The sequence below is a fragment of the Rattus rattus genome, chromosome 3 (assembly GCF_011064425.1).
Source record: "Rattus rattus isolate New Zealand chromosome 3, Rrattus_CSIRO_v1, whole genome shotgun sequence".
NCBI classification, from domain to species: Eukaryota; Metazoa; Chordata; class Mammalia; order Rodentia; family Muridae; genus Rattus; species Rattus rattus.
In genome coordinates this window covers 124,936,219-124,946,433 of record NC_046156.1, presented here as the reverse complement: position 1 = coordinate 124,946,433, position 10,215 = coordinate 124,936,219, and the positions used below count along the sequence as shown (strand labels likewise).

Here is a 10,215-nt window from a genome sequence, read left to right as displayed (position 1 = left end):
TTGGAGGAGTGGCCCCTGAACCCTGACTGAGCAGCACAATGGAGCTGGCTCTGGAAGTGTGGATGTGGATGAGCTGGCACTAAAACCATAAGAGCAGAAGAGCTGGCCCAGCCTCCTGCTGGTGGCAGCACTGGGTGGCCTACGCACAGCAGTGCTGGAGAGCTCACCTTGCTATGCAGATAAGACAGAGACAGCTGGCTGTCCAGTCCAGGTACCACCCAGGCCCAGATCCTGGGCTCTGAGTTGGTCCATTGTTAAGGCAGAATCTTTTATCTCATGCTAGTCCTGGCACCTGTAGGGCCACATGGCATTGCCAGGTACTTTGATCTCAATGGCTCCATGCTGCCCCCAAGTATTCTCAGACCCAGGTGGTCTGCTGGCCCCTAGAGTTTGTTCTGGCACTGGAGGGCCAAATGGAACTAATCATAATTTAACTCTGGTTAGTATCTCTCCTGGCGGCTCTCTACTAGCCTAGAACTCTCTGGTTCCAGCTACCCGGTAGCTCTAGAAGTCCAGCATGGGGCTGGCCTATCACGGCTCCCTTCTATGGACTCTGCCCACACTCCCAGCAACTGCTCCTGGTAGTTAAAGTATAAACTCCCAATCGCATAATGAAATCAGAACGCAATAAACTGTAACTTAACAATCAGATTTATATATTGAATTCTCAATCCACAATACATCCACACAATAAACTTACAACCAAATGATAAAGATATAAACTGTCCACCTAGATAAGATAAATTGACCTATAGAAATCCATCCCTTAAGAAACATCCATAACAACCTATTTAGAGATGCATGGCAAGGATCATTTACGTCTGCCTCCATGTTGCCTCTCCTCATTTCTCCTTCTCCCTCTTCTTCTAAAACCTCTGTTCCTACCTCTCTTCCTTCCCATCCAATGACAGGCCTTGTTTTATCTTGTGTCTGCCTTCACCTGCATAAAGACATCAACCTACAGCCCACCCCAAAATGTATATCATCTGTGAACAGTTGAGACAGGTGAAAGGGCCTGTCCTGCTGTTCCAATGCTGCAGGATCCCCAGGCAATAACAGGATAACCAGGAGGACAGCCAGTGAGGATCCATTATTGATGGTGTCACAAAAGCCAGAGATCTTGAACCAGACCAATGACTCACTGCAATGAACATTTGCAAGAGAAGATGTGTGGACAGAGAGATATACTGAGGGACACACTGGGACACTCTACAGCTCCCATGATGGGATGCTCTATGCTTTGGTGTTTTGATTGCTTGTGTGTTTTATTGGCAGGATGCACAGGCAAAGGGAAGGTGTGAGGATGGGGAGAGGAATGGCACTGAAGGGCATGATGTGAAACTCACAGTGAACCAATAAACAGGTTTCTATAAAGGAGGCAGCAGACAGTTTTAACTAGCCCATCACCTGAAGTTTGTGCTGATCCTGTCACTCCTTTGAGCTCACTCTTCGACTTCCACCTGCATGTGACAGCACACTGTATTTATCTTCCTGGTTTGGTTTATTATGCTTGACTTACAGCTCCATGTATTTTTTTTTACCAGAGACCATGATTTCATTTTTCTTTGTGGCTAGATAAAATTGCATTTCATATATACCATAGTATATATTTCTTATATACCACGCTGATACTGCCCCTGAGACTCTTGTTTTTCTGACTACTGATACTATATCCAAATGCATGGAGCCATGAATATAGGCAGTCTATGAGAAATTTACAACTTATTTCCTCAGCTCTCAAGGTATTTCCTTGAAAGCAAGAGCACGGTTGTCTGTCTGTCTGTCTGTCTGTCTACCAATCTATCTATCATCTATGCATCTATCTATGCTTCTATGTATCGATGTGTCTATCATCTACGTATCTATGTTTCTATGTATTATTGTATGTATGTGTGTAGATATGTATGTACGAACCTATCTATCATCTGTCTATGCTTCTATGTATGTATCACTGTATGTATGTATGTATGTATGTATGTATGTATGTATGTATGTATGTATGTGTATATCTAGACAGAAGGAAGACTTATTAGAATATTTTACAGGCTGTGGTCTAGCTACTCCAAAAATGGCTTTTCAGCACTTGTTCAGTCCATGAGTTTGGAAGTCTCAGCTGGTCTTCAGTATACCCCAGAATCCTGAAGGAGTAGGCTTCAATGTCAGTGAAGAAATGGCCTTGCTAACAAGAGCAAATGCAAGCAGGCAAAGGGAAAGCAGGGGTCCCTCTTTCATGACCTTAACCTATGCCACCTATGCAGCAGGCGTGGCCCAGATAATAGTTGTATCTTCCCACCTGAAAAGATCCCAATTGAGTTTCAGTTAATTCCAGATTCAGTTGAGTTGACAACCAGGAATAGGCATCACACACACATTGACTAAACCATGAATGGTTTTTGATACAAGCTGTGTTCTGGCTCTGAGAACAGCTGTATTCCAAGGTTAATGAACAGGAGCATTGGCACCAACATGGTTCATGACAAAGGAACTAAATCCATTCTTGTGAAACAATGAATAGATGACACAGCTGCTTGGGTAAGCGAATTCTGTTTTAGCCCCAAAGCTCCTGCTTGTGGGATATATCCAGTAAATCCCTGTGCTTAGAACTGCCAAGAAAAAAATCAGTCGAGAGCATGACAACAAATGCTGGATGACAGCAACAGAGCAAAGAAGCCATGTGTTTGGCTCAGGAAGTGGAAACTCAAGTCAGCGGTTGTAGAATTACCAAGACTTCTCCCTGTCCCCACCTTACTGCTTAGGTCAGCTTCCTGGGCAGGAGGCTAAAACACCCCACTTTTACTAAACACTGGTTGTCTTAGTTAGGGTTTTACTGCTGTGAACAGACACCATGACCAAGGCAAGTCTTATAAAGGACAACATTTAATTGGGGCTGGCTTACAGGTTCAGAGGTTCAGTCCATTATCATCAAGGTGGGAACATAGCAGCATCCAGGCAGGCATGGTGCAGGCAGAGCTGAGAGTTCTAGATCTTCATCTGAAGACTGCTAGCAGAATACTGACTGCCAGGCAGTTAGGATGAGGGTCTTAAACCCATGCTCACAGAGACACACCTACTCCAACAAGGCCACACCTCCTAATACCATTCCCCGGGCCAAGCATATACAAACCATCACATTAGTGACTGTAGTTACCTGTTCCCCACATTGTTCTTATAATTTTAATTGACCTTGTAGCCTGCTTTGATGAGTTAAATGTTCATAGAGGTGGCATATGTCATCCCCAGACAGAAGCACCCAGGAAATCAGTGCCCAATTCTCCAAGCCATCTTTGTTCATTGCAATACTTGTGGCAATGGGCGCTCAGTTAGAGCCAATGGGATTAGAATAAACAGGCAGGATATGTTTATTCTAATTGTGCTCAGTAAGGTGCTGACCCTGGGCAGGGCTCTGTTAGAGACTGGGGTACATCTCTCTAGCAAAGGCTCTGCTGTATAGACTTTCCTGTCTGGCATGACAGAACACAGAGATGTTATAATTAAAGAGGTTCCCAGGCTAAGTTATTTCTGAGGAGTGGAGGCTTGAGGTAAATGTGAGGCAGAAAGGGGTGGGACAAGAGGAAGTGAGAGAATTGTCCATCAGAAACAGGGAACGAGTGTTCATGGCTCTTCTCCCAGCAACTGTGAACACCTGCCGTTCTAGGACAGTAGGTGAAGTTCTTCCTCAAAGACCAGAATGCACTCCAGCTAGATTAAATAGAAAAAAGATGTCAGGAGTATCATGGTTAACTATAGACACTGTAACTAATAACTTTTAGAGAAACGGCTTCTAAGTTTTAATTCCAGGAAGTACTCCCAAAGCCACCCCCGTACAAACCTGGGGACAAAGACATTACCAGTTTAAACCAGAATCAGCTGCCATACGTGTGGAGTGAAGACCAAATAAGCCAGAAGACTCTTCTCCTCAATTGCTAACTCAAGACTTGAACAAATGCAAGGAATCAGCCCAAAGTAAGCCACATCTGAACTTGGTGAATGCAAATACTATTTTCACATGTTACTTAGTAACTCCATTAGTTACTTAATAACTTAATGGAGTTACTTAATAACTCCATTATTAATATGACCCAGACAGCTGCCCAATAATCAAGGCAGAGTCCTACAGATTTTTAAATCAGCTTTAGCACAATTTTTATGAATTAGACCCAATCTACTTTTCTGCATACTAGGCTGTTAGTTCTTCAGCTGTGCTCCCAAGTACTTGCTGTCTTAGCCTTGCCCGTGTTATTTCTGCCAGCAGTCTGTCCTCAGGAGGCATTTCACTCGGGCACGGGCTTCTGGTCCATCCCATTTAATGGAGTCCTCCCGTTCTCTTGTCTTCTTTCTCCTCCTTCCTCCTTCCCTCTACTTCCTCCTCCTGCCTCTCCTTGTGGTCCCTACCACCTGTGACCCTCAGCCTGGTAACTGAAAACCTGCCTATCTCCATTCTCGCCAGTAATTGGCTGTGGTCACTTCAATTTAACCAATAGTATTGAATTGGGGAGCAAGGTGTACATAACAGAGCTGGGATGCATGAGAATCTGCTCATTGGGGTCAACCAGGTCTTGGGGTTCAGAGGTCAGCATTTTAATACACAGCACCAGACCGACCCCCAACAGGGAAACATCTTTTTGCTCTGTAACTGCTGCAGTTGGGAAAGCCTGAGAGCAGAGTCAGGATCAAGCGTATATCACATGGAGCAAGATGGAACCGAGGCTGGCAGGTGGGACCCTCTCTTTGGAGTCTCCTTGGCTTTAAATTCCCTTTCAGTGAATGCATATTCCTCTTCATTTCCATTTAATTAAACCATGTGCATTTCTGCATTCGTATTCCCGTATTAGGAATGTTAGATGCGATTGATCTAAGATGGTGACAGTGGAACCAGAAACCATCCCTACCACTAATCCCCCACCTGCAGAAGAGGGTAAAACAAAGTCTAATCAAGAGCTTGCTAACCCAGAGCACTATATTAAACACCCTCTACAGAACAGATTTGTTTTTATGTGTATGAGTGGTGTTTGGCCTGCATCTGTGATTGTGCACCGTATGTGTGCAGTGGTTGTGGAGGCCAGAGGAGAGCATTAGATCCTCTGGAACTCGTTACAAATAATTGAGTGTGTGTGGGCACTCTGGGTTTTAAAAAATGATAAAAGGGAAACTCGCAAGCAAACTGTTGATTGATCGCTAAGTTTGATATTATTGTTGAAGACTTTGGGGCTCTGTACAACCATGTCCAGTTGTCTAGTAATCTAACGCCTGGCTGTGACTACTCACTTTTTAAGGATGCTATCGAACTTATGTGGGAAGATGAGAAAAACAAATGGGGAGGATGATGGCTAATTACATTCAACGAGCAGCAGAGAGGAAGTGACCCTGATCCCGTTTGGCTAGAGACACTGCTGTGCCTTATTGGATAATCTTTTGATGACTGCAGTGATGACGTGTGTGGCGCTGTTGTCAGTGTTAGAGCTAAAGGTGATAAGATAGCGATATGGACGGCTGAATGTGAAAGCGAAGATGTAGTCCCACACATAGGGAGGGTACACAAGGAAAGGTTAGGCTTTCCTCCGAAGACAGTGATTGGTTACCAGTCCCACGCAGACACAGCTACAAAGAGCAGCTCCACCACTAAGCATAGGTTTGTTGTTTAAGAAGACGCCTTCTGAGAATTCTCACAGGAGACTGCGCCACGCGATCGAGATTGGGAGCTAAACCAAAGCTTCATCAAAGCAGAGTGGACCGTACCGAAGCTGATTCCATCACATGATGCTAAGATGTGAGAGAAGTCTCATTCACCTTTGTCTTGTACTTCTATGTTCATTCTCCGCCCCACCCCCAATTTTTCTAGTGTGTCCACTATTCCAGTCAAAGAATTACAGTATATGTCACCCCAGAACCCACAGATGTGCTCCTGGCCTGCTCTGTAACAGTGGTTAGAATTACCACAACAGACACACTTGCCTTTCCACAGTATTCGGAAAAGAACGTGCATTTCTATCACCTTAGCAGGAAAAGATCTGGTTTGTTTCACTCCACGCAGGAGCGGATTTGCTGGTGTGAGAGTCTGAGTACAGCTTTCTAGCAACCTTCTGTTTCCTGTCACAGCACTGTCCTTGCTGTCTCTTGTTGCTAGATGTCAATTTATTTGCTTCCCTCCTTGATAACATTAGTGACTCTGATTTCAGTTTTTCATTTGTTTTGCTTTTTTTTTTTCTCCTCATATAACATTGGTGAAGGATCCAGGAATATGACAGAAAGGTGGAATAGACATTAAATTTTTGCATTCTTTGGTAATTTTTTTGTAACTACAAAGCTTTGCTACAAATGTATGCATTTCATTCAAATCACTGATCTATGTCTGTGTGATCCCTAAGCATAATTGTGGCCTATAAGAAAGCGACACCATAATTACATTCCTAACTAGAATTAGCTGTCTGCTTTTGTATCTTTATGCTGTGTTTTAACACTTTGTATTACTTCGGTTATTTTGCTTTGGTTACAATGGTTCGAGTCGAAAATTGGTGCCATCCATATTAAGACAGGGTACGAAGCTGTAAATAACATGTGTACAGTGAATGGTCAAAAAAAAAAAACTTTAGAAGCTGTAAACAATGTGAGTTTGTTGTTGTCGTTATGAATGTGCTATTGACAGAGGTAAAATAAACCTTAAAACAAACAAACAAACAAACAAACTAAGTCATAGTTCTGGGGCTGGACAGATGGCTCAGCAGTTAAAAGCACTGACTGCTCTTCCAGAGGTCCTGAGTTCAATTCCCAGCAACCACACCATGTATAATGAGATCTGATGCCCTCTCCTGGTGTCTGAAGACAGCTGCAGTGTACTAATATACATAAAATAAATAAATAAATCTTAAAAAAAATTAAAGCACATTAAAAAACATAGTTCTAAATCAGGTATGATTCTTTGACTAATCTTTAAAATTCTTTAAAAATCATATTTTATGAATTATTTGAGAAATTCATGCATGCATACTGTATAGTTACTCCTTATTCCTCCTCTTAACTTCTCTCAGATCTACTCTACCTCCCCCTACTTCATGTTCTTTCAGTTTTTTTTCCGTAATAGCTCAAATAATCCAATTTGTGCTATTCCATATACTTACAGGCATGAAGTCAGCCACGGGAGTGTTGTCAACCTACCAGAAGCCATATATACTCTTAAAGAAAACAGATTTCCCATCTCCCAGAAGCCATCAATAATCAGTAACTCCTCAGCCAAGGGTGTCAAGTGTCCCTTTATCCTCCATGATACAATGTCGATTGGGTCATTCTTGGGTCTGTCTTGTGCGCTCAGCTACAACTGCAGTGAGGTCATCTGTGCCACAGCCTGTCATGTCCAGAAGACTCTGTTTCGAAGCTTATAGAATGGTAAGCCCTCTTTTATCACTAAGGAAAATATCTAGTGCCAAGAATGGGTCACATCTAGTTGCATTATTGGTGAAAGGGGCCCCGTGGAAATCCCTAAACAACTTAGGCTATAGTCAAGTATTGATTGCTTTCCATAAGCTGAAGGTAAGGCTCTATTGGTAATAACGATACTTATGTATCTCATCGAAGGAGAGCTGATGCCTAATGACAGACTTCACCCATTTCGATTATTGCTCATGGTGCTGGAAGGTATTCCACGTGCTACCGAAGGACAAAGGTAGCCACAGCTCTACAGCAAACGTCTCAATCTACATCGGTGACCTGTCTGTAACAGACTGTCTGGTGCGATCATGTGACAAAGGTTGTGGGAGTGACCAAACACTTCCTGCTTCGATTCTAAGGCCCACTCCATGATGGAACTCATGCCTGACATTGCTCAGGTGGCCAATGGCCTGAGACTGGATACGTCCTGGCCTGGCAGAAAATCAAACACTATCCTGCTAGAGGGACACAATAGTAAAATGACTCCTAACCACATCTTGCTATCCTCACAGGTCAGTGCCTTGCTCAGCTCTCATCAGAGAAGTTTCCTCCTGCAGTGGATGGAACTAAGAGAGATACTCACAACGGGAGAGTGTACAGAGAATGAGAGGCTTTGGAACACTCAATCCTCAATGGGATGTCTTCATTAAATTGCTCCCCACAGGGATCAGCGGGCTATGAGGATGAAGAGGCTGAAAACTTGTAAGAGCAAGAAGGGATGGATGACTCCAAAGAAGAAGCATCTTCCTAGCACAACAGGAATGATGGACACACAAACTCACAAAGTCTGTGGCAATATAGGCCCAGCACAAGGTCAAGCCAGACAGGGTCCCAGGGTGGAGAGGTGAAGAGACACAAGCCCCCATCCCTAGCCAAGCGGTCATCTCTAATTGACATCTACTTGCAAAGGAAAAATTAGTTTTCTCCAGTGGAGTCTCACTGATTGTTCTAACTACACTTGGGGGCGGGCCCCATGTCCATCCGTAGATGGCCAACACAAGAAGGACTCAACGGTATTTTTGTAAACCTTTTGTCTCATATTGTTTTGTTTGGGAAGTTATTTGTTGTTGTTGCTTTTCATTTGTTTGTCTTACCAGACTTTTAATTGTATACTATGGTTTTTGATTTTGTGTTTTATGGGGTTTCTTTCTGTTTCTGTGTGTCCATAAGTGTTCGATTCCTGTGCTTTCTTTTTTTCCCTTTTCTTTAAATTCTGGTTTATTTTGTTTACAAGGAGAAAAATTAAGGCATAGAGTTGAGTGTATGGGAAGGTGAAGAGGTGAAAGGGATCTGGGAGGAGATGGGGAGGGGAAACCACAATCAGAATTATATTAAAAATTATTTTTAATATAAAATGAAAATATAGTAAGTTTCTATGACTCTTTACAAACATCCTTAGTGTTAGCTATCTCTTCCCTCTTTTTGTTTGTTTATTTTTGTTTTTCGACCCGAAGTTTCTCTGGATATCCCTGGCTGTCTTGGAGCTCCTTCTCCCGACCAGGCTGTTCGTGAACTCAGAGCTCTGCCTGCCTCTGCCTCCCAGGTCCTGGGATTAGAGGTGTGAGCCAGCACCACAAGGTTATCTCCTTTTCCTCTCCTCCTCCCTGTCTTCCCATTCTTCTCTCCACTTAAATAAACCTCCCCCCCATTCTCCCTTTCCCCTCCAAATCACATCTTTTTCCTACCCTCCCTCCATTAAGATCTTTCTTTCCCTTCTTACCCATGGCCTTGTAATTAGTAAGTGTTTCTAGTCCTGTGATAAAACACCATTACCAAAGGCAACTCGTGGGGAAAGAGTTTATTTTATCTTGTAGTTTATAGCCCATCATCCAGCGAATCCAGGGCAGGAACTCAATCCTGGCAGGAGCCTGGAGGCAGGAACTGATGCAGTTGAGCATGAAGGGACGCTGCTTACTGGTTTGCTCCTCATTGCTTGCTCAGACTGCTCTCTTACATGCTTTCTGGACCACCAGCTCATGGCAAGCATCATCCACCGTGAGCTGGCCTTGCCCATATCAGTCATCATTCAAGAAAATGTCTCGCTGACTTACCCACAGGTCAATCTGGTAGAGGCGTTTTTCAGTTATGGTTCCCTCTTTCCAGGTGACTCTATCCTATATCAAGCTGACAGAAAACCAGCCAGCACGGGTCCCTTTCTAGTTCCCTAGAGTCTACATGTACCCTCAGTTAAACACACAAATCGAGCTAGGATACTGTGGTGGTTTGGATAGGTGTGGGCCCCATAGATTCATGTGTTTGAATTCTTGGCCCGCAGGGAGTGGCAATATTAGGAGGTGTGGCCTTGTTGGAATAGATGTGGCCTTGTTTGAGGAAGTGTCACTGAGTGGGTGAGCTTTGGGGTTTGTTATGCTCAAGTTCCTCCCAGTGTGGAATCAGAACCTCCTCCTGGCTGCCTGCAGAGTCAGGTCCCTTTTGTAGCCTGCAGATCATGATATAGAATTCTTGGTGCCGCCAGCACCAGGTCTGCCTGGACACTGCCATGCTTTCTGCCATGATGATAAGGGACTGAACCTCTGAAACGGTAAGCCAGCCCCAATTAAATGTTTGCCTTTGGGGCTGCAGAGATGGCTCAGTGGTTAAGAGCACTGACTGCTCTTCCTAAGGTCCTGGTTCAATTCCCAGTAACCACATGGTGGCTCACAAAACTATCTGTAATGAGATCTGATACCCTTTTCTGGTGTATCTGAAGACAGCCACAGTGTACTTATGTAAGTCAAATAAATAAATCTTTTAAAAATCTATTTAAAAAGTTTGCCTTTATGAAAACGGCCT

The 10,215-nt window shown here is 43.7% G+C and overlaps 1 pseudogene; it reads left to right on the top strand.

Annotated features, from left to right (window-relative positions):
* Positions 1-4,857: 4,857 nt before the first annotated feature.
* On the top strand, positions 4,858-5,642 carry LOC116895556 (annotated as a pseudogene).
* Positions 5,643-10,215: the final 4,573 nt, after the last annotated feature.